We start from the raw sequence: 24,449 nt of genomic DNA on the forward strand, positions 1-24,449 counted from the left end.
TTAAAAAGCAGACATAATTCAGCCACCTCAAAAAACATTGAATGTTAATATTTTGGTGTATTTCTTTTTTTTTTCCTTTTTTATGTTTAAACTTTCTTCCTTCCAAATTTATAAAAGTTATGTAGGACTTTCTGCAAAAGTTCTAAATGCACAAAATCATGTGATCTCACCACTTGGAAGTGGCCAGCTGCTTACTCTAGAGTGTTTATCTTTATTTCTGTATATTTATGTCTTTACCTACGTGTACCCATGAGATCATGCTGAACCTTTTGGTTTACACCTGTGTTTTTTTTCCCCCCAGGACAATTTATAGTAGAGAGTTGCTCATGTCAGCTGATCTAAATGTTCGTGATATTATTTAATGGCTATAGTAGCATTTTCTTGTAGGATTTTATAATTTAGGCTTTACGGGCTGACTTTAGCGCCTGCCTGTGTAAGGTTTGACTCTAATAACAGCACTAGAACTTTTAAAGCTGTTTTTCTTTATGTTATTAGGCCATCCCATCTAGACAAAAAGTGTGCACCCTAATTTAAAAAATTATTCTTTTATAATTCAGTCAAGGTGAGTAATTTTCCTCAAGTTTAGGATCTGATATTTTGGGTTAGTGTTAGTTTCAGGTGCTTTCAAGTTTTGTTTTGTTTTATTTATTGATGGATTCATTGTTGATGTTGCCAATACAAATGGGATTTTCCTTCCTCTGTCTAAACCTCTGCTTATTTTGTGTTGATGTAACTGCTCTTATTTTACTTGGAGTATTTGTAGTTTTCTCTATTAATTTATTTTTACCAGCTGGGAAGAGACATTTTTAACCACATAAATAGATTTTTCTTTGATTCGTGGTTTTTAGAGTCTTTAATAGGAGTAGGTGTTGAATTTCTTTGGAGTGTTCTGAGCATCAGTTAATTAATTAATGAATTTTTTTGAGATGTTGTCTCCCTTTGTCACCCAGGCTGAAGTGCGGTGGTGTGGTCTCGGCTCACTGCAACCTCCGTCTCCCAGGTTCAAGGGAGCCTCATGCCTCAGCCTCCCTAGTAGCTGGGATTATAGTCGTGCACCGTTATGTCCAGATAATTTTCGTAATTTTAGTAGAGATGGGGTTTCACCATATTGGCCAGGCTGGTCTCAAACTCCTGGCCTGGAGTGATCTACCCGCCTGAGCCTTCCAAAGTACTGGGATTACAGGCATGAGCCACCGTGCCTGGCCCTGGGCATTAATTTAGATGTTCATTTTGGTTTCAGTTATTTGCATATTTCCTAATAAAAAAATTATTCTTGGTAATGTTGAATTTTACTCCTTTATCTTGCAATTTAGAATTTTCCCACTGGTATGTATGCATTTGTTTTGGGTGAGAATGTAGCCTTGTTGCAGTTTTAAACAGTTGTTTTTTCTGTTTTTAATTTTAATGGATACATAATAGTTGGACATATTGTGTTTTGATTTCAGAGTTAAACCAACCCCATAAAATTCACTTAGTAACTTTCTATGAGTTTATGTTTTCTGCAACATTTTATGTAGCTTTGGGATTGGTTGTTTCTTAAGTTGGAGAGAATTTATTTTAAATTATTTGTCAAGAAGACTTTTTAGGGAGATAAGGCTGTAATAGAAATAAATCCTAAAATATTTATTTCTTGCATTTTGATCATTTGAGCCTTTTCACTTTTTGAGTCCACATCTGTAATTTACTTTCCCACTAATTTCACACCTTCAAAGTTAGTAGCGTGTACTGTTGTGTAGTTTAAACACCTGTGTCTCTGGTTGAATCTCCTTTGCATTTCTAATTTTATTAGTTTAGTTTGCTTTTCTTGTCAGATTTCGTAAACTCTAGCATTTTTGTTTTCTTTGTTTTTAAAGAGAACTAGTTCTTAGATTATTGAACAATTCCTTTTCTGTTTCCTTTTTTATTTTTTTGAGACGGAATCTTGCTCTGTTGCCCAGGCTGGAAGGCTGGAGTGCAATGACGTGATCTCGGCTCACTGCAACCTCCACCTCCTGTGTTCAAGCGATTCTTCTGCCTCAGCCTCCTGAGTAGCTGGGATTACAGGCACCTGCCACCACGCCCAGCTAATTTTTTTATATTTTTAGCTAGAGACGGGGTTTCGCTACGTTGGCCAGGCTGTTCTCAAACTCCTGACCTCGAGTGATCTGCTTGCCTCGGCTTCCCAAAGTGCTGGGATTACAGGTGTGAGCCACCACGCCTGGCCTGTTTCTTTTTTTTTTTTTTTTTTTTTGAGACAGGGTCTTGCTCTGTTGCCCAGGCTGGAGTATAGTGCTGTGATCTCGGCTCATGGCAACCTCTTCTTCCTGGGTTAAAGTGATTCTCCTGCTTCAGCCTCCTGAGTAGCTGGTATTACAGGCGTGTCCCACCACGCCTGGCTGATTTTTGTATTTTTAGTTAGAGATGGGTTTTCGCCATGTTGTCCAGGCTGGTCTTGACCTCCTGACCTCAAGTGATCCTCCTGCCTCAGCCTTCCAAAGTGCTGGGATTACAGGTGTAAGGCACCATGCTGGGCCCTACTTTTCTATTTTCTAATTCAGTGTCTGTATTTATGTGTATTGGTGTTTTTTTTTTTTTTTTTTTTAGATGGAGTCTTGCTCTGTTGCCCAGGCGGGAGTGTAGTGGTGTGGTCTCAGCTCTCTGCAGCCTCCGCCTCCTGGGTTCCAGTGATTCTCCTGCCTCAGCCTTGGGTAGCTGGGATTACAGACACACGCCACCATGCCCAGCTAATTTTTTTATTTTTAGTGGAGACGGGGTTTCACCATGTTGGCTAGGCTGGTCTCGAACTCCTGACCTCAGCGCCCGCCTTGGCCACCCAAAATGCTGGGATTACAGGTGTGAGCCACCTTGCCCGGCTGTGTATTAGTTTTTATCTGTTGTAACTTACGAAATATGTTGTTCAAGTCCTCTTATGATCTTGTTTTTTATCGCTTGAGCTTCCATAGGCTGTTAATGAGGAGTTAGAATCTCTTTCAGGCCAGTTACATTTAACACTTTGTTCATGTATTTCTAACAGTTTTCACCTTCTCCATTTTGAAGCTTTGTTAAGCATGTAAATATTTAAAAAGATAATACCTTCAATATTGAGTAATCATTTGTTAATAAAGATTAATAAAGTAGTAGCTTTTTTTTTTCTTCTTTCCTAGACAAGGTCTTGCTCTATCACCTGGGTTGGAGTGAAGTGGCACAATTATGACTCACTGCAGCCTTAAACTCCTGGGCTCCAGTGATCCTCCTGCCTCAGCCTCCCAGTTAGCTGGGACTACAGGTGCTTGACACCATGCCTGGCTGATTTTTACATTTTTTTATAGAAGCAAGGTCTCGCTATGTTGCTCAGGCTGGTCTCAAACTCCTGGCATCAAGTGATCCTCCTGCCTTGGCCTCCCAAAGTGCTGGGATTAAAGAAGATCTTTTTCACAATGAGTAGTTTGTGTCATTAACTGTTCTCTGATATATATTAGTATTTCTAGGTCTTCTTTTCTTTGTTCAGAATTTACTTGATATACATACCGCCCCCACCCTTTTCCATCCTAACTTTTATCTTTAGTTTTCCTTATTATTTTGAATTTAATTCTTTTTTTTTTTTTTTTAGAGATAGGCTCTTGCTGTGTTGCTCAGGCTGGAGTGCGGTGGTACAGTGTTAGCTCACTGCAGCCTCAAACTCCTGGTCTCAAGAGATCTTCCTGCCTCACCCTCCCCAGTAGCTGGAACCACAGGCATTGTCACCACACCCAGCTAATTTTTTATTTTTTGTAGAGATGGGGTCTAACTATGTTGCCTTGGCTGGTCTCTAACTTCTGGCCCCAAGTGATCTGTCTTGGTGTCCTAAAGTGTTGGTATTACAGGCATGAGCCGATGTGCCTTGCCTAGATTTAATTCTTGTAAACAGTATGTTGTTAGAATCTGTTTTATTTTAGTCAGAAACCCTTTGCCTTGTAAATATTGTGCTTCAGCCATTTTCTGCTGTCAGGATTCTTGCATATCTGATGCCTGTGTTTTGTGGCTGAATGTATTGTGCTTTCTTGTTTGTTTGTTTGTTTATTTTTGAGACAAGGTCTTGCTCTGTCACCCAGGCTGGAGTACAGTGGTGCAGTCATGGCTCACTGCAGCTTCGACCTCCTAGGCTCAAGTAATCTTCCCACTTCAGCCTTCTGGGTAGCTGGGACTCCAGGCACATGTGACCATACCCAGATAATTTTTGTTTTTTTGTAGAGAAGGAGTTTCACCGTGTCACCTAGGCTGTTCTTGAACTTTGGGGTGCAAGTAGTCCACCCACCTTGGCCTCCTGAAGTGCTGAGGTTACAGGCATGAGCCACCACACCCAGCCATGCTTTCTTATTTTAATGGTCTCTTGGTACCTCTCTTCTACTTCTCTCCTGTGTTGTCTCTTAAACATTTACAGTTCACAGATTTTCTTTTTCCTTTCTTTTCTTTTCTTTTTTCTCCTCCCCTCCCCTCCTCTCCTTTCCCCTCCCCTCCCTGCTTCTCTCTTTTTCTATCTTCTTTTCTTTCCCTTTTCCTTTTTTTTTTTTAATTTAAATTTAAGAGACAGGTCTTACTCTGTCGCCCGGGCTGGAGTGCAGTGGCTTGATCACCATTTACCGCAGCCTTGAAATCTCAGGCTCAAGCGATCCACCGGTCTCAGCCTCCCAAAATGTTCAGATTACAGGCATGAGCCACCATGCCTGGCCAAGTTCACAAATTTTATTATGCTAGACCTGTTTGTAGCCAGCCCATATGGTGACATCCTTTTTTTGGTCAAGCTTTGTGTATTACTGAGGGTTTAGTCACAGAGAACATGCTACTCAATGCTTTGTTTCACTAGCTCTTATTCGATTCATACCAAACCATGAAAATGAAAAAGGACTGAAGAACATGGAAGAAAAATAATGCAAAATGGTCTGTTTTCCAGAAAGGAATCAAATACGGTATTTTATTAGTGAGCTCTGAGAACATAGTATTTCCCAGTGTTGGTGTTGCAGGGGGTTGTCGAGAGCAGGCTCGATGCTGTTGCTGTCTTTGAAGGCATTTCTGCTCGAAGACTCAGAGTTGCCTTCTCGCTTGTGCAGTGCGGGTTTGCTAACTGGTTGGTATGGGATAGAGCAAGCCTGATTTCTTCCTGACTCCAGTTTGGGCTTTCCAGCTTTGAAAAACTATTTTTTCCTTCTTTTCTCTTACACTTGAAAAAATGAATTCTGGTTCATGTGCTTTGTCTTGTTCTTTGGGAATTTGGCTTGTTTATTTAGTCATTGTTTTGGCAAGCATTTTTTTGGGGGTCTACCCTGGGCCACACACCATGCTGAGTGCCAAAGTTTCAATGGTGGGTAGAAATGGAGAGGAGCCACTCTGCATCAAGCTTATATTCTCGTGGGAGATCAGATAAGCACATACATAGAGCCTTAGTTACAGGCTGAGACAAGCTTCGATGGAAGAGCAGTACATGGTGCCTGATATGTGGAAGACCCCACCTGGCCTTGGGGAGGGGCTGGGCAGTCTTCTCAGAGGAAGTGAGGTCTCATAGCTGAGACATGAAGAATGATAGTGGTAAATCCACTGAGGGAAGCATGAGCCTGAGAGGGTGTGTGTGTCTGTGTGTTGGTGTGTGTCTGTGTGTTTCTGTGTGTGTGTCTGTGTGTTTCTTGTGCAAATAGGCACCTTGGGAATGGGGCAGGTGGAGGGACCAGCAGTGCGAAGACCTTGGCATGGGGATGCCATGTGAAGTGTGCAAAGTGGTGGAAGGGCCAGGGTGGCTGATGGAGGCCAGAGTAAGAGGACACCAGAGGGGACCAGGGTGGCTGGGGGGGGGGTGGGGGCAGAGCGAGAGGACACCAGAGGGGACCAGGGTGGCTGGGGGGGGGGGGGGCAGAGCGAGAGGACACCAGAGGGGACCAGGGTGGCTGGGGGGGGGCCAGAGCGAGAGGACACCAGAGGGGACCAGGGTGGCTGGGGGTGGCCAGAGCGAGAGGACACCAGAGGGGACCAGGGTGGCTGGGGTGGGGAGCAGAGCGAGAGGACACCAGAGGGGATCAGGGTGGCTGGGGGTGGCCAGAGCGAGAGGACACCAGAGGGGACCAGGGTGGCTGGCAGAGGCCAGAGTGAGAGGACTCCAGAGGGGAGCAGGGTGGTTGGCAGAGGCCAGAGTGAGAGGACTCCAGAGGGGACCAGGGCAGAGCTTGGGACTTACTCCTCAGGACTTGGGCTGCTGTTGAGTAGTTTTATTTGGTGAAATTCTCAGATTTGCAGGTGTCAGAAAGTTCTACTCTGGCTGTAGGGTGGAGGGTGAACTGGAAGGGGAGGGAGGTTTGTAGGATTGTTAGGAGAGAGTGGAGTGGAGAGTGCGGAGGTGTCTAGGGGGCAGTGGGCAGGCTAGTGATCAGGTCAGAAGGGGGTGGAGTAGATGAAGGTGTCAGGGCTTCTGCTGAGTACAGCAGCAGGCTGGTTAAGTGAGCTCAGGAGTCCAGAAGAGGGGCTGTGGGGTGGTGGGGGAGGCTTCTTTATCTTCCATGTCTGTCACATTCTTTAGCCTTATTTTATTTAATTTGTTGGTTTTTTCCTAGTTCTAGTTATCAAAGTTTTTATATTGTTTGTTACTACATTTACTTGCAACCTCCCCTCCCAGCTCCCAGCCCCCACCCCCGATTTTGGCATACTTTGTTTTTATCCTGGCTTATTCTTGTTTGATAGGTAAAATTTTTTGTGTTTTTTTTTTTTTTTTGAGATGGAGTCTCGCTCTGTTGCCCAGGCTGGAGTGCAGTGGTGCGATCTCGGCTTACTGCAAGCTCCGCCTCCCGGGTTCACGCCATTCTCCTGCCTCAGCCTCCTGAGTGGCTGGGAGTACAGGTGCCGCCACCACGCCCGGCTATTTTTTTTTTTTTTTTTGTATTTTTAGTAGAGACGGGGTTTCACAGCGTTAGCCAGGATGGTCTCGATCTCCTGACCTCGTGATCTGCCCGCCTCAGCCTCCCAAAGTGCTGGGATTAAAGGCGTGAGCCACCGCGCCTGGCCAATAGGTAAAATATTTTTTAAAAGTTTTCTGTTTAACAAAGTCATTCCCTCCAGGGAAAGATTTTCCTTTGATCTTCTCCATTTTCTCTTGGGTTTTCACATGTTTTCATTGACTTAGGATTTCTCCCCTGATTTATTAAACTTTGAGTGTGTTATAGTAATTTTAGTTGTTGTCTTCAAGTCCTACGCTTGTTTGCTTTTTTTGAGACAGTCTCACTGTGTTGCCCAGGCTGGAGTGCAGTGATGCGATCTCGGCTCACTGCAACTTCCACCTTCTGGGTTCAAGTGATTCTTGTGCCTCAGCCTTCCGAGTAGCTGGGATTACAGGCTCCCGCCACCACACCCGGCTAATTTTTGTGTTTTTAGTAGAGATGGGTTTCACCATGTTGGCCAGGCTGGTCTTGAACTCCTGAGCTCAAGTGATCTGCCAGCTTCAGCCTCCCAAAGTGCTAGGATTACAGGTGTGAGCCACCATGCCCAGTTTTATCATCTTCCCTTAGCAGCCTAGGGCTGTGGAACACTACAAGACTGTAGGGTCCATTCGAGTTTTATGCTTTTATTTACTTATTTCTCCAAGTCAGTGTTTTTTCATCATTTTTAAACCCATGTTCTCTTTTGATGAAGGATTAATTTTTATTGCCTCATTTAGTTTTTGCAATTTCAAAATGCAGCAAAAAGGAATAAAAGCAATGGGCTTTATTCTCACCCTCCCTGACCCTCCTGGAGAGTCATTCCTACCTGTATTCCATTTGGTCTTATTTATTTATAATATATGCTACATGAGAGCAAGGATTTTCGTCTGTTTTGTTCATGGCTTTACACCAAGTGCCCAGCACACAGTAGGTGCACATAACTCTTTGTTGAAGAGTGGCTTGGTCACCTCCAGTTCCAGAATGATTTGGGCCCTGCCCCTCATTATTCGGCTCTGCAGGAAGCTTCCTGGGACCAGATGCTGGGCCTGGCTGCAAGATCAGGTCTTCCTTCCTGCAGGGCACAGTCCATGTGCATCCCAGCAGCCACGGCAGGGCTGGGGAGGAACTGATGTGGGTTGCTTCTCTGGGCAGGGCATGGGGGTTCCCTGCCTGTGGTGGGGGAAGGGGGTGCGTGGCTGTGGGGTGGAAGGGGTGTTTCTTGCCAGAGGGAGTGGGCGTGGGAGGTGCGCTGGGTGAGCAGCCTCTGAGGCAGGAAGTGCTTTCCAGGCTGGGGTGGGTTTGGGCTTTTTTGTCAGAGCTGAGGGAAGCCATTAAGATTTTAAAGCGGGGTGGTAAAGTTGGGTTTTTGTTAGAAGAGTCTGTCTGCTGCTGGAGGCGAGATCTGCAGGGAAGAGTTGGCTAGGTGGATGAGAAGGGGTGCAGAGGGGCCTTTCCCCCAACATGAGGATGTGGACAGCCTGGATGTGCTTATGGAGGTGAGAGATGGGGCCTGAGGAGAGCCATGCACTGCAGGCGGGCAGGGTCCATGCTTCTGCTGTTGTTGGTACTTTTATTTGTTTTGGGTGATTCTGGGAATTAAGTATTAATAACAGTATTGAAGAAACATACTGTATCATTGGCCATGATGCATGCCTCCTAGAAAGCAGCGCTGTACACAGTGACACGATCACAGCACCCCTGCAGGACTCCAGATGCTCAGTTTCTTCTCCTCACCGAGAGTGTTTTGGTATTGCTGGCCTTTCCAGTTCTAGAAATGTCCCCTTGGAGACTGACTTCATGGTGGCTGGTGTCAGAGTCTGTGTCCCTTGTGAAGGAGGCAGAATCAGAGCTAAATTCAATTTAGCAAAGATTTTCTAGACTAAGTAGGAAGAGGGCTCATCACCTGAAGTGGGCGTGTGTGCTCCCCGTAGCCAGGCTCATCGCTCAAAGTGGGTGTGGGTGCTCCCCGTAGCCAGGCTCATCGCTCAAAGTGGGTGTGGGTGTTTCCCATAGCCAGGCTTATCACCCGAAGTGGGCGTGGCTGCTCCCCATAGCCAGGCTTCGTCTACAGGACAGCAGGAGGCAGTCAAGGCCTGAGCCCTGGCCAGGTCCCTCGGAGGGCAGGGAGCCTGGAGCTAGGAGAGAGTGGTGATGCAGGGTGGCCATTTCCACTCCCACAGGGCCCTTTGCCCTTCACACCCAGTGCCCACTGCCCTGTCTGAGACGCCTCATGCTGTCCTGGCCTGGGCCTCCCTGGCCACCTGCTGGCATGGCCTCTCCCATTTGTGGGGGTGCCACTTCCTAACTGCCTCACCTCTCACGGCTCTCCTTCCGTGCCCCCTACCTTGGGCGGGATGTGGGTGGGATATAGTTTGAGTCCATCTCGGGTGCTGGTTTTATGAAGCACACATTTGACTCCCTCAGTGGGTGGTGGAGTGTGCAGACCTGAGCTCCCTGAGCTCTCTGGGGTAGCCCTGGTCACCTCTCATGGGCAGGGCTGCTTGCACAGCTGGAGGGCAAGGCCTGAGCTGCTGTTCCCGGAGAGCTAGAGCTCGACAGGCCTGGACTGCCCAGGAGGCCCGTGGAAAGGCTGATCCTTCCTCAGTTGTTCCAGCTGAGTGTGTGTGGCCTTCTGATGCTACATGTTCAGTTGCCTTTTACTTCCTTTATGAGGGAAGTTTTATGCTACGCAGTATTTCCAAAGTGTGAGCTCCCCAGAGGAATCAGGGACTCTTGTCTTTGAATGTCCAGGGTCTGTGTATCCTCTACCAGATAGAAGACCCAAGGCAGCAGGACTGGGCTTCTTCTCTTCTTTTGATCTCTGAAAGTACGGGACCCTGCAAGGTAACTTCATGCTTTAAGGCAAGCCAGAGTGTGAATCCTAGCTCAGCTTCTTCCAAGCAGATGACCGGGGGCGAGTCACAGGACAGCTCGAAGCCTCCATTTTCTCATCTGAGAAATGGGGCTAGTAACCTGCCTTGTGGGGTGGTTTGGTTGTAAGGACTAAATGAGTTAATGAATGTAGGCATGATATATGTGTTTGTGCCTATTAACACTGTGATTATAGGCACTTGCTGATTATTCAGTGAATGAACTGAAAGCAATAAACCAAATTCATTTATTATATCATTTGGTATGTGGAAAATTTTCTTCTAGTTTGGTGTACTTAACGTTTCATACTTTCTCTGTTTACTGAATAATAACTTTAATTGAACAAAATCACTACTAATTAGTCCAGATTTCACTGGGCTTCAGTTAGTCTGGCTGTATTATTACTACTCCCTGGGTCATGGCAACTGTAGCTGAGGTGAACCTTAGAGAGGAAAGACAAGTTTTACTGGAATATGCCTGAAATACAGAGCCATTTAGAAGGGTCATATTCTGCCCATTGTTAAAAGCGCTGTGAACTAAGGCTGGGCATGGTAGCTAACACCTGTAATCCCAGTGCTTTGGGAAGCTGAGGTGGTGGTTCACCTGAGGACAGGAGTTCAAGACCAGCCTGACCAACATGATGAAACCCCGTCTCTACTAAAAATATAAAAATTAGACAGACATGGTGGCGGGCGCCTGTAATCTCAGCTACTCAGGAGGCTGAGGCACAAGAATCACTTGAACCCGGGAGGCAGAGGTTGCAGTGAGCTGAGATCGCATCATTTCACTCCAGCCTGGGCGACAGAGTGAGACTCTGTCTCAAAAAAAAAAAAAAAAGCACTATAAACCATCGAGGGGCCCCTCGTTTCTTACCTAATGAAGTTCAGGGTCTGGTCCTCATGTGCCCTCCCAGCCTGGCCTCTCCCCAGCCAAGCCCAGTGCTTCTTAGGGAGCTCCGTGTGTGTACGGGTCACCTGCTGGCCCTGGTCTCTGGGGATCTGTTTCCCCAGATTCTCCCCACCGACCCTGTCCGTTTCCTCCTCAGGGAAGCCTTCCTGTTTACACGGTGCTCAGGAAACTGCCATATGCTTCTGTGGGACTGTGGTTCTCAAACTTGGCCATGCCCGAGCACCTTTTGGAACTTTCCCCAGAAATTTGCAAGTGGGTGCTTTTTCAAAGCTTTCCAAAATCTTAGGGTACAACCACTTTGGGACCCCCTTCTTTAGGGTACTTTGTGTCACTCATGTGATGCTACATTAGCACAAGCTCCCTAGTAATGTGTACTTGGCCACACCTTGAGCTCAAGGCCATGGAGTCTCTTGGCAGCTTAGGGTCCCCAGTGCTCTGCCCTTTGGGGTGAGTATGTGTATGAATATGAGCTGGAAGAAGCAGGTTCTGTTGCTTCTTTTTGTTAGCACAACAGAGAGAATGTTGACTCACCCCTTCCTTGGCAAGCCCCGCTGAAGAGGTGCTCACTATTGTGGACCCCTCTGTGGGCCAGGCTCCCCCTTTTACAATTTCCCAGCTCATGTCCAGCCGGCAGCTTGGGGACAGGGTTAGCCCCTGTGCTCTGTGTGTGTGCTTTTAGCGAGTTTGCCAGCTGGAAGACTTGTTTATCCCAGAGAATGGAGGAGTCATTTGACAAGTAAGGCATTACCCTGGCCACCTAATTTCAAATCAGTTGGAAAAGATGCAAGTTTTAGAACTTGTTATTCCTTATTTGAACTATCCTGTATCACGGCAAACTGTCTACTGAGTGCCTGAGGGTGTACGGGGTAGGTAAGTGTGTTCCCTACTCTGGGAGACTTCTAACAGTATATAAAGAAGTAGTTCTAGTGCCCTGTCATAAGTAGAGTGGAAGAAGGTGCAAAGTACAGTTAGAGTGGTGGTGGTTAGCCTTGGGAGGGGAGGTAAGCTTCTCTGAGGAGCGGCATGAGAGCTGGATGTGGGGACGGGTCCCTTTTGCAGAGAGGACTGGGGAAGAGTCAGGGAGTCGGGTGCATCCAGGGAATAGGTGGTAGGAGTGTCTGTTCATGTGACACACTAGCAGTGCCTGCTTTCCAGGTTCAAGTCCTCCTGTGTGGATTCATTTGTTAACTTAGTTCTTAAAGTGTTTGAATCTTAGTAATGATTTTAAAGGAAATTTAAAATAGGGAGAAAATGGGCTGGGTGTGATGGCTCACGCCCGTAATCCCAGCACTTTGGGAGGCCGAGGCAGGCGGATCACCTGAGGTCAGGAGTTCAAGACCAGCCTAGCCAACATGGTGAAACCTCGTCTCTACGAAAAATACAAAAATTAGCTGGATGTGGTGGTGGGCACCTGTAATCCCAGCTACTCAGGAGGCTGAGGCAGGGAGAATTGCTTCAACCCAGGAGGTGGAGGTTGCAGTGAGCCAAGATTGCACCGTTGCACTCCAGCCTGGGCGACAGAACAAGACTCCATCTCAAAAATAAAAATAAAAGTAAAATAGGGAGAAAATGTTCCCACAGTAGCCCTGCAGTTGTTTTCTTTTTTCGTGTTTCTCTTCAGACTTTTTTTTTTTTTAGATGGAGTCTCGCTCTGTTGCCCAGGCCGGAGTGTAGTGGCGCGATTTAGGCTCATTGCAACCTCTGCCTCCCAGGTTCAAGCAACTCTCCTGCCTCAGCCTCCTGAGTAGCTGGGATTATAGGCGTGTGCCACCACACCCGGCTAATTTTTTTGTATTTCTAGTAGAGACGGGGTTCCACCATGCTGGCCAGGCCGGTCTCGAACTCCTGACCTCGTGATCCGCCCACCTTGGATTCCCAAAGTGCTGGGATTACAGGCGTGAGCCACTGTGCCCTTCCTCCCTTCAGACTTTTTAATAGGCAAACATTAAATTTTACATGTGTTATATACATGTATAATTTTGTGTTTACATGTGTTATATACATGTATAATTTTATATTTTGGCTTTATTTGCTGTTTTATCATAAGATTCCCCATATCATGAGTCTCTGTAATGATCGTTTTTTACAGTGGCAGATATTTCATTGTGTAGATGTGTCATCACTGATCAGTTAAACTTTATTTGCTCACTCTTGCAGCATTAGGAACTGAGAATGTTTCAGTTTTTCCTGTTGGAGATAATGCTAGAGTGTGCATTTCACATCACAGGAGGGACATTTAGGGAGGTGAGTTTGTTCTCCCCTGCAGAGCAGCTTCCATGCTGAGCCCTGTTTGCCCAGGAGAGGGTGCAGTTTGCCCTTCAGGAGCTGCTTTGGTTTGGTCTTGGGTCCCTTTTTGTTACCTGCCCTGAGAGTTGAGAAGACAAAACTTCCTCCTGCTTTGGGTGATTCTAGTTTGGTTCTGGTTTACAGCTTTATTTTTGAGTATTTCTGTATTTCAGCTTCTATTTAACTTTACACCATTTTAGATGGATCATCATTTGAACTTTCAGATATCCTAAGCCTCCAGAATCTCTATAGGATTGGCATGTCACATAACTTTAAAAAAGCAATATCAAGAAGAGGTTGGGTTTGTTGAAGGGAAGTGGACAGATCAGGGGACTCTGGCTTATATGGCTAAGCTGGTGGAGGAAGGCATGTGAGCAGACATTGGGTGAACGTCTGCTGTCCCAGTGGCACATCCTGGAATGAGGTTGGGTACCCTCGTAGGTAGAGAGCTGCCCCAGGTATGGAAGGTGGTAGAAGAAGAGTTGAGTACACACTTGCATGAGGGATGGGGCTGGTTTACAGGAATGGAACCAGCTTGGAAAGAAGACAGAAGGTGAGAAGTGAATACTTATTGGTATCATGTAAGAACAGAGTGAAGAAAAGGACAGGCCGGCCCTTGGTTTATTTTTAAATTTCAGGAAAATGGATTGGCCAAATAATGGGGATCGAAAATAAAGGGTGTTTTTATTATGAGCCAAGTGAAGATTAAATTTAAGATATGTATGTTGTTATGGTTTGATTGTGTCCTCCAAAGTTCATGTGTTGGAAACTGAATCGCCAGTGCAACAGTATTGAGAGGTAGAAACTTTAAGAGGTGATCAGTGCTGGGTGCAGTGGCTCACGCCTGTAATCCCAGCACTTTGGGAGGCCAAGGCGGGCAGATCACCTGAGGTCGGGAGTTTGAGATCAGCCTGATCAACATGGAGAAACCCTGTCTCTACTAAAAATACAAAATTAGCTGGGTGTGGTGGCATATGCCTGTAATCCCAGCTACTCAGGAGGCTGAGGCAGGAGAATCACTTGAACCCAGGAAGCGGAGGTTGCAGTGAGCCGAGATTGTGCCATTGCACTCCAGCCTGGGCAACAAGAGTGAAACTCTGTCTAAAAAAAAAAAAAAAAAAGAAAAAAAAAGAGGTGATCAGGCCAGGAGGGCTCTGCTCTGGGGATGGATTAATGCTGTTATTGTAGGGGTCAGTTCCTAATAAAGGGATGAGTTCATCTCCTCCCCCTTGCTCTCACTCTCACCTTTGACGCAGCATGAAGCCCCTCACCAGATGCCGCACCATGCTCTTAGACTTTCGAACTATGAGGCAAATAAACTTCTGTTCATTTAAAATTATCTAGTCTATGGTATTCTGTTATAGCAGCGCAAAACAGACTAAGACACATGTCTAGAGGGCTGCTTATGTGTAATAGCTATATAATACTGCATATATAAAGGGCAGTTTATATTTAATGCTGGTAGAATATCATGAAGGTAGTATATGTTAGAATTAGGTTTAGCTACTGTATTAGTTTCTCATGGCTTCCATAGCAAATTATCAGATAACATGAAACAAAAGAAATGTAAGTCTATCACATTCCTGGAGGCCAGACATCTGAAATCATGGTGTTGGCAGGGCTGGGGTCCTAGGAGAGACTCTGACTTGCTTTGCCCAGCTCCTGGTAATTCCAGGCATTCCCTGGCTTGTGGCTGCATCGCTTCAAGATCTGCCTCTGTCTCCACATGGCCTTTTCTTCCTTCTTCTGTGTCTTCTCCTCTGTTTTCTTAAACAGACACCTGTCCTTGGATTTAGGGCCCACTCAGATAATCCAGGATGATCTCATCTCAAGATCCTTAACTTGATTACATCTGCAAAGACTGTTTTTCTAAATAAGGTCACATTCACAGGTTCCAGAGATTAGAACATGGACATACCTTTTTGGAGGCCATCATTCGATGCCCTATAGCTACAAATAAGAATGGTGTGAACAGGCAAGGTTTTATTCTTTCACACCAAAGAAAGTAGTCCTTGGTCAGTATGGTCATTCTGCAAGGTCAACCGAGCCCTTCCAGAATGTGAGTCTTCTAGTCTAAGAGGCTATGAGGTGCTAGTCAGCACTGTGTCTCCTGTTGTTGGACGGGGAGACGAGGAAAGGAGAAAGTGTGTTGCCTGGTAGGAGTTCATAACCAGGATTCATGGCCCCCTCAAAGCGGTCTGTGGATATGACTATATTGTATTAAAATTGGTTTCCGTTGTAATCATAAGTATTTTATTTTTGGCACTTAGAGAAATTCTGAGAAGGAGTTCATAGGCCTCACCAGACTGCCAGAAGGGGTCCATGGCACAGAACAGACGAGGAGCTCTTGTATGACTTCTCCAAAGTGTGACATGGCACTTCTGCGGACATCCTCCCGGTTGATCTTTAGTTATGTGCTCATACCGTATAGCTCTCAGGATGCTTGCCCTGAAATAATCATATCAGAATAACCATGTTATGCAGAGAGAAGGGTGATTTTTGATGTCTGTATTTACGGCTTCCTTTTCCCCAAGTAATATTTTTGAATAGTTTATGGTATCAAGAAGTTTGATGAAGTATATCATAAAGAAGGTCTTCCTTGTTAGCTGTGTGACCTAGGGCAGATACTTCATCTTTCTAAGACTCAATTTTCTCATCTGTGAAATGGGATAATACTGGACTGTATCTCAAAGGTCATTGGATTGGCACAGAAGTGCGTTCTGAATGTTTCCTAGTTTCTAATCTCCACCACCAGTCATCTCTACTAGTAGGAAAGTAATAGGGTTTAACTTGCTAACATGTAGCAGTTATTCTGATTTATAGGAGTTTCAAAGGATTTCAAACGAGGCCAACTTTACAGATATATTAAAAAATAGCTTTTGTAGCAGAAGAGTAGATACCCGGAAAAAGTTATCCTTAAAAGTTTTCAGGGTATAATCAATAGAAACAGGAAAAATAAAAGTTAAGGGAAAACCAAGTATAATTTAACATATAAGATGCCTTTAATTGGTAGCTAAATAAAAAGGAAGCTATGTAATGGATCAGAGTATTGCGTTTAAATCTTGTCATGGCAGAGCACGGTGGCTCATGCCTGTAATCCCAGCATTTTGGGAGACCAAGGCAGGAGAATCACTTGAGGCTAGGAGTTTAAGACCAGCCTGGGCAGCATAACAAGATCCTGTCTCTACAAAAAATAAAAGAAATTATCCAGGTACGGAGGCATGCACCTGTAGTCCCAGCTACTTGGGAGGCTGAGGCGGGAGGATCACTTGAGCCCAGGAGTTCTAGGTTGCAGTGAGCTGTGATTGCACCACTGCACTCCAGCCTGGGCAACAGAGAGAGATCGTGTCTCAAAAAATAAAATAAATCTTGTCCATGTGGCATTCATATTTGTTGGGTGAATGAAAGTTCCCTAGTAGGCCTACCTAGCGTGAAACTGTGGCTGAGTTTCTCAGCTGTTTCTAACAGACATCAGCCCAGAGGATGGTTAGGACTGCTTCTTGGGTGAGGAACCGTGATCTTTATCCAGATTTCAACATCAGTTTTCTTTTTTAGCATGTTTGGATTTCAGATATTTTCTGGGCAAAATTCCTAAGCCAGTTAACTTTGGCTCGGAGAGAGGAAAAACTGTTTTTTTTTTTTTTTTGAGATGAGTCTCACTCTGTTGCCCAGGCTGGAGTGCCGTGCTGTGCTCTCAGCTCACTGCAACCTCCGCCTCCCGGGTTCACGCAGTTCTCCTGCCTCAGCCTCCCAAGTAGCTGGGACTACAGGCATGTACCACTACACCTGGCAAACTTTGTATTTTTAGTAGAGACAGGGTTTCACCATGTTGGCCAGGCTGGTCTCGAACTCCTGACCTCAGGTGATCCACCTATCTCGGCCTCATGGGATTACAGGCGTGAGCCACTGCGCCCAGCCAGAGAAACTGTATATAATTGGCAAATGTCTCTGCATAAAAGACTCTTCCTAATTGCTGCAACTGCTGGCCCAGGTCTGGGACAGGGAGAATTGTATTTGTGGGTCCCAAAAGTCCTCTTGAGTGTGAAGTGTCTTTGCTCTTCCTGTTGGGAAGCCCCACGTTCGTTAGCAGCTCCTGCCCCCTGGGCTCACTTCTGCAAAGCAAGCCTGCCTCTATTTCTGCTCAAGTGCAGTGTTCCAGGAGAACCTGACTGCATGTCCCAGCTCTGCCAGCTCTCAGTGGTGGGTTCTTGGCCACCTGTAGCTTCATTCTCCCATCTGCCAATGAGGGTGGTCCTACCTAGCGCAGCAATGGTGGGGCAGTCAAGCACCGGGCAGAGTAGGTGCTCAGTGAATGAAATACTGTAATTATTAACACATGCCATGGACAGCAGTGCAGGCCTGCGGGATCAGGTGCAGAAGGAAGTTAACCCAGTGAATTCCACACCTGGTAATCCACACTGTGTTCTCAGGTTAAAGAAGCAGGAAGAAGCAGGCGTTGAGTCAAATTGGTGGCTGTTTGCTAAGTGTGGGGTTTTACTGAAGGCAGCACCTGCTTCTGCAGCACAGCTGGTCTGAAAAGCCAGGTTGCTCCTTGTGAGGGCTTAGGGGTCGGTTTTAACAGTCACTCCAAGCAGGCACAGGGAGAAGATGCTGTCCTCTTCTGGCAGCCTGGCTGGTGAGCAGTGGAACCAATTGTGGTGTCTCTTCTTTAGAGTTTGGGGTGGGAGAAGACGCAGTTACTCGTCTGGGCTGTTTGTTTAGATTATCAGTGGGGTTTGCATTTGTGAAATCTAAGCCATTTTCACCTTATGATTGTGTGTGTTTGAAAAAGTATTTGTGTTGTTAACACTTGTTATACTTGTTAATTGTTATGAACAAGTGTAGCGTACTTGTTAATTGTCTTTATTTACAAATGGCAGAGAAAACAAAGTGGATAGTTGAGAGACTGTCATTGGATTATAGTAATTTAGTAAGGGAAAGAGTTCTTTGAGAAAAGACCTGGGGGGAAGATACATGGATTTGATTGAATTTTTTCCTAGGGTGCCTAGGCAATGAATAATTTTTAGCCATCTTTACTCAGTATGCTTTTAAATGTGTCAGGGTGTGATTGAGCCAAGTTCCGTCTGTCTGGTTTTTTTTTTTCCTTGAAAGTTACAAAAATGGTATCATTCTCTAGGAAATCATGTTTAAAAAAAATCCCACGTTCCCGTCCCAGAATAACCTGGTGTTTCACAGTACATAGTGGTAGGATCTTTTTATTTCCTTGAAACAACTTGTTATCAAATTAAGATAATTTCCTGCTCTGTGGTAGGGAGACTGCTGTTTATTGACCCAGTCCTTCCTCCTCACCACACAATTGAAGAACCTGGTTTGAAGTGTAAACCTAAAAAACATGTGATCCCCCCATACCGTTTTTTTTTTTTTTTTTTTTTTTAAGACAGGAGGAGGACTGTGGGAGTGGTTATCAGTAGATCTGTGCAGAAGGGTTGGCCCTGCAGACTGGGTCTGGTGTAGAATGTGCCTTGTGGGAGCTGCCTCCAGGCCTGTGGCTGGGTGTGTTAATCAGTGCTGGACTTTATACAGAAAAGTCGATGCTGTTTTCTTTTCTTTTTCTTTTTTTAAATTTGGTAGAGATGGGGTCTCACCATGTTGTCCAGGCTGGTCAACATGGTCCAATCCTCCTGCCTTGGCCTCCCAAAGTGCTGGGATTACAGGTGTGAGCCACTGTGCCTGGCCAATGCTGTTTTCTTTGTAGCTGAATTGTTCATTGGCTGCAAAGCTATAGAGGGTGGGTCAAGATAATTAGATGTTTGGAAAATAGTTAAGAGGGGGATTGGCTTCCACCCCATTCTTTGATTTTTTTTCTCTTTGAAGAAAGAGGGGCTCAAGGGACACTGACCTTGGAGGCAGGAGCCTTGGGGTTTGTCCTGTGCCCGTCATTGACCGGGATCGCTTCCTTTTCTGTAAATCAAGGTCATGGGCGCAGCTGACTTGCCAAGGCTGTTGCCAGCTCTGCTCTGCCTTCTGAGGAACTTGATGGTTTGCTTCCTGTGAAAACTTGATGGTTTGCTTTAAGGTATCACTAGATACCTTGGGGTGATATCTAATCACACCAATGAAGAGATTGGGTATTTGTTTTTCCCAAATCCCTAAGTGCTGATTTCTCCAGGGCAGTACACAACCTCTTATCTTTAGCACTCACTTTGACTTGCATAAGTTTCCTCGCTTGGATGATAAGCTATATGGTCACCCTGCTTATTCAGAGAAAGGTTCATAGTGTTCTTTAATGACTATTCTAATACATGAAAACCATTTTTTGTGACTTGAGACATAATTGATGTACAATAAACTGCAGTATTTAAGGTGTACAGTTTGATAGTTTTTATACACACACACTTTCTCTCTCTCTTTCTCTCTCTCTCTCTCTCTCATATATACACTGAAGCTGTCACCATAGTCAGGATAACATTTCCATCACCCTGAGAATTTCCTTGTAATCCTTCCTTCTCTGCCTCTTCACAGGCAAACATGGATGGATTTGTTTTCTGTCATTGTAGATTACTCTGCATTTTAAAAAGAATGCTATATAAATTGAGTAATGCAGCATGTACTACTATTTTTTTTTAATGTCTGGCTTCTTTCACTCAGCATAATGGTTTTGAGATTTTTCATGTTACAAATATCAGTAGTCCATTATATGCATATTCCAGCATTTGTCTATTCTATTGGTGGGCATTTAGGTAGTTTCTAGTTTTGGGCTATTACTAATAAAACTATGAACATTTGTATACAAGTCTTTGTGTGGACATATTTTCATTTCTCTTGGGTAAACACCTTTAGTAGGTATATGTTTAACTTCTTAAGAGGCTGCTAAACTGTTTTCTGAAGTGGTGATCCAATTTTATATTCCCACCAGCAGTGTATAGAGAGTTCCATTTGCTCCACATCCTCACCAACACTTGGTGTGATCAGTCTTTTTAATTTTATGTGTCCTAATAGTTATGTAGTGTTATCCCATTGTGGCTTTAATTTCCATTTCCCTGATGACTAATGATGTCAACATCTTTTCATGTGTTTGTTGGTCATTTGTATGTCTTTTGTGAAATGTGTGCTAGGACATTTATCCATTTTTTTAATTGGGTTCTTATTGAGTTGTAAGACTTCTTTATGTATTTTGGATGTAAGTCCTTTGTCTGATACATGTGTTGTGAATGTTTTTCTCAGTCTGTGGCTTGTGTTTTCTTTAATGACACTTTTAGAACAGAAGTCTTTCTTTTTGGTGAAATTCAACTTATCAGTTTTTTAAATGGCTCATTCTTCTAGTATTCTATCCAGAAAACCCTTGTCTACCTCGGCTTGCAAAGATTTTCTTCTATAAGTTTTGTAGTTTTAGGTTTTACAGTTGGGATTATTATTGATGTTCTTCCCCTGACCCCCATATGGATATTCAGTTTTGGAGGCAGCATTTATTGAAAATACATTCCATTCCTCATTTAATTACCTTTGCTGCCTTTTTTCAAAAGTCAATTAACCTTTTATTTTTGAGTCTCTTTCCAGATTTTCTATTTTGTTTTATTGAACTATATTATGTCTGCCTTTACTCAAATAATTCTACACTTTGTTGATTACTGTAGTTTTATAGGAAGTGTTGAAATTAGAGTCATCTTTGTTCTTTTCTAACATAGCTTTAGTTATTCTAAGTACTCAGCATTTTCATATAAATTTTAATATTAGTTTGTCAATTTCTATAAGTGAGGCCTGCTAGAATTTTGTTTGAGATTGTATTAAATCTGTAGATCAATTTGGGGAGAATTGCTATCTTAATAACATTGAATCTTTAATGATGTTGAGTTTTCCGGTACATTAACACGATCTCTCTCTCTTTAGGTGCTTTAAATTTATCTCAGCAGTGCTTTGTAGTTTTCAGTGTAGATGTCTTTAACGTCTTTTGTTAGATTCATTTCAATGTAATTTATGTTTTTATTTTTATTAACTAAATGGAATTTATAAACATTTTATATCTGTTTGCTGCTAATATATAAGAATACAGTGGATTTTGTGACCTTGCAAAATACTGCTTGTTTAATTCTAGTAGTCATTGTGTAGATTCCCTAGAAAGTTCTATATAAAGTTGTATCATTTGCAAATAGGGACAGCTTTACTTCTTCCTTTCTGACTCACATGCCTTTTATTTATTTTTCTTGCTTCATTGCAAAGGCTAAGATTCCAGTACAGTGTTGAATAGGAGTAGCGAAGGCAGGAATCCTTCCACCTTTTCCAGTCTTAACATGAAACAGTTCGGTTTTCATCATTAAATGTGATGTTAGCTGTAGGCTTTTTGTAGGTATCCTTTATCAGTTTGAGGATGTTCTTTACTTGATCGCTGACAGTTTTAATTATTAATGGGTGTTGAATTTTGTCAAATGCTTTTCTGCATTTATTGAAGTGAACACATGGTTTTTTCTCCTTTATGTTATTAAAAGGGCAAATTAAATTGGTTGATTTTCAAATTTAAGACAACTTTTCATTCTTGGGTTAAGCCCTATTTGCTCATAATATGTTTTTTATTTATTGTTGGATTCAATTTGCCATTATTTTGTTAAGGATTGTTGCACCAATATTCATGAAGGTATTGATCTGTAATTTATTTCTCTCCCTTTCTTCCCTCATTTCTTCCTTTCTGCCTTTGTCAGGTTTTGGTACTTTAAAAAATAGAGAGTCAGGCCAGATGCGGTGGCTCACGTCCGTAATCCCTGCATTTTGGGAGGCCGAAGCAGGTGGATCACTTGAGGCTAGGAGTTCAAGACTGGCCTGGCCAACATGGTGAAACCTCATCCCTACTAAAAATACATATATATGTAGTGAGTCAGTGTTACCCCGCCTCTGTTTTCTGATAAAGTTTGTGTAAGTTTGGTGTTCTTTCTGAAATATTTGCTAGAGTTTACCAGTGAAATGATGTAGGTATGCAGTTTTGGGGTAAAGTTTTTGATAATACCCTGTGATTTTTTTTTTTTTAATGTTCAGATTTTTTGTTTGTTGTGTCTGCAGTGACATTTTCTGCATTCTCTTCCTTTTCCCTCTGATTTATGGCTGTTGGATGGAGAAGTAGAAACTTTATGAGAGAAGGGATATCATGGGGCTTGTTGATCTGTTTTCATCCCAGCGCCCCCAAACCATGCCTGGCACCAAATAGCCACACTGTAAATGCCTGTGGGGTTAATTGATTTGTTGTTGCTGTATCTCTATTCCTTGGCACCTCTGGGAAGCATTTTTGTCTCCCCCCGTCCACATGGGACTGTGTCGTCACTGTGCTGTGACGGGAGCTGGCTGAGTCAGGCTGGCAGGCTGTGGCTGCCCTGCATGCCATGCCCTCCCACGGTGGCTCTTCAAATTCTTGGCCATGTGCCCAGCACTGGTACACAGACCCTCTGAGTCAGGGCTTGCCAATGGAAAAAATATTTTCAACCTTTTTTGGTCTTTTAAAATATTAAAACCTATAGTTGGAATTACTTCTTTTCATTTTTACAATGTACTTGAAGTATCAGAGGAATAAGGAAAGCCATTGTAAGCTTGGTTAGTGGAAAGGGATAAACCACCTCTGAGCATCCAAATAAAATTAGGAAGCGGGGGTTCTAGATGAGGGAGGACAATTCCAGCAGGCTCTTGACCTTGTATATGATTCCCTGACTGGGAATGTGGTCTGAGATGCCCTTTCCTGGACAGATTACAAATGACAGCCCCTGGAGCAAACACATGAATCAGCCAGGGAGTTAAAAAAGAACAGGGTAGTTTGGACTGGGCCTCTCTCTTTGAGGACATGACTGCTGTGGCTACAGACTACATTCAGGTCCCCAGCATCTGGAAGGAGTCTGTGCCCACTTATCCTTTGCATCCTAAGGGGACTGGGTCTTTGTGCACCAGCAGCAGCTGTAGAGGTTGGGCTTGGGAATCAGGGGCTCCCTTATCAAAGCTGGGAAACTTAGAACAACAGCTGTGCCGCTCATGGACCTGTAGTCTCTCCTGTTAAGCAGAGTGCTGAGTTCATGTGATAGCAAACACAGCTCTGCCAGACCACAGGGTCACCAGGCAGGCACTCCATCCCTCCCTCCAGGGGGAGACCATGGCATGCCTTGGATGAGGTGACTTGGCCAACTGTCTTGTGGGCCCAGCTCCTGACATTACCATGTGATGACTGTGACACTTGGAAGAGAAGTGTCTCAGGTATCGTGGTCCTGGGTCCTGTGGTACAGGACCTTGTCTCTGCGGTCCTGTACTTTTGCTTCACAATTAGAAGAATTGAAAGCTTCAGGTTGTTTCAGGTATGTTTTTTCAAGAAGTGCAATAGTAGTGTGTTTATAGATGTTTTCCTTAGAGTTAGTTTTGGGGGAGAGAAGATGACTACCCTTCCATCCTGCAGGTGGATTGGCTGGGGAATGAGGCCATCTCTTTTCAGAGTGAGCAGTGAACCATTTTTGTCTGTACACCGACCTGGGGCTGATTTGGCATCCTGACCTTCCAGTCTGAGGGAGTTGGTAAGGGGCTGGAAGGGCCCATTCTTTGTGTGTGTGGGTATTTTTTAGAGACGGGGTCTTGCTGTGTTGCCTGGGCCGGTCTGGAGATCCTGAGTTCAAGCAATCCTCTTGCCTTGGCCTTCCGAGTAGCTGAGACTACAGGTACATGCTGGACCCACACTTTGGACTCTGTCCCTGCTGGCCTAGTTCTTTGCCAAGAGCAAAACTTGAGAGCACCCTCACACAGGTAACAGTTAGACCTTGTCAGGAGACATGGCTGTTTTCCCAGACAGCTGAGCTTTCAGACTAAAGCACAGAAAAGTTGGAGGACATGGGACTCCTTAGCCCACAAAAGAAACTATTTTAATTTTCCATGTGAAATAGGAGTAGGGTACGTTAGGGTAGGGCATCTTGGTTATGAGATGCCTGCAGCAAGTGCCATCAGGGTGGCTGCCAGCTGAGTCATCTCCCTCAAAGAGCTTTCCTGGAACCACTCTCCCCGGTGATGTCAGCTCCTTCACCTCCATTGCTGTCTCTAGCTGCAGGGGTGGTTGGAGACCCAGTATTTTAGCTAGGCCTCGCCAGAGGCCATTGGGGTAGCAGGTCAATGGATGAAGGAGGTTGTATAGGCAAATGGGAGTAATTATCTCTGATCTTGATTTTTGTAGGAAATAGGCATAGATTAAGGCATAGATAAATTTGAAAAGGCGTAGATACATTAATTAATTAATTAGAGATGAGGTTTCACTCTGTCGCCCTGTCTGAAGTGCACTGGCGTGATCAAGGTTCATTGCAGCTTTGACCTCCTGGGCTCAAGTGATTCCCGCACCTTAGCCTACTGGGTAGCTGGGACCACAGGCAGGCACCACCATTCCCAGCTAATTTATAAATTTTTTTGTAGAAACGGGGTCTCACTGTGTTGCCCAGGCTGGTCTTGAACACCTGGGCTCAAGGGATCCTCCTGCTTTGGCCTCCCAAAGCACTGATTGGCAGGCAT

The 24,449-nt window shown here is 44.5% G+C and overlaps 1 protein-coding gene across 22 annotated transcripts in view; it reads left to right on the top strand.

The window, feature by feature from the left end:
• Window positions 1-24,449, top strand: part of DGKD (diacylglycerol kinase delta) — a 118,424-nt gene that overhangs the window by 36,636 nt on the left and 57,339 nt on the right. The window lies entirely within an intron of this gene.

This window comes from Pan troglodytes, chromosome 13 (genome assembly GCF_028858775.2).
Source record: "Pan troglodytes isolate AG18354 chromosome 13, NHGRI_mPanTro3-v2.0_pri, whole genome shotgun sequence".
Classification (NCBI taxonomy): Eukaryota; Metazoa; Chordata; class Mammalia; order Primates; family Hominidae; genus Pan; species Pan troglodytes.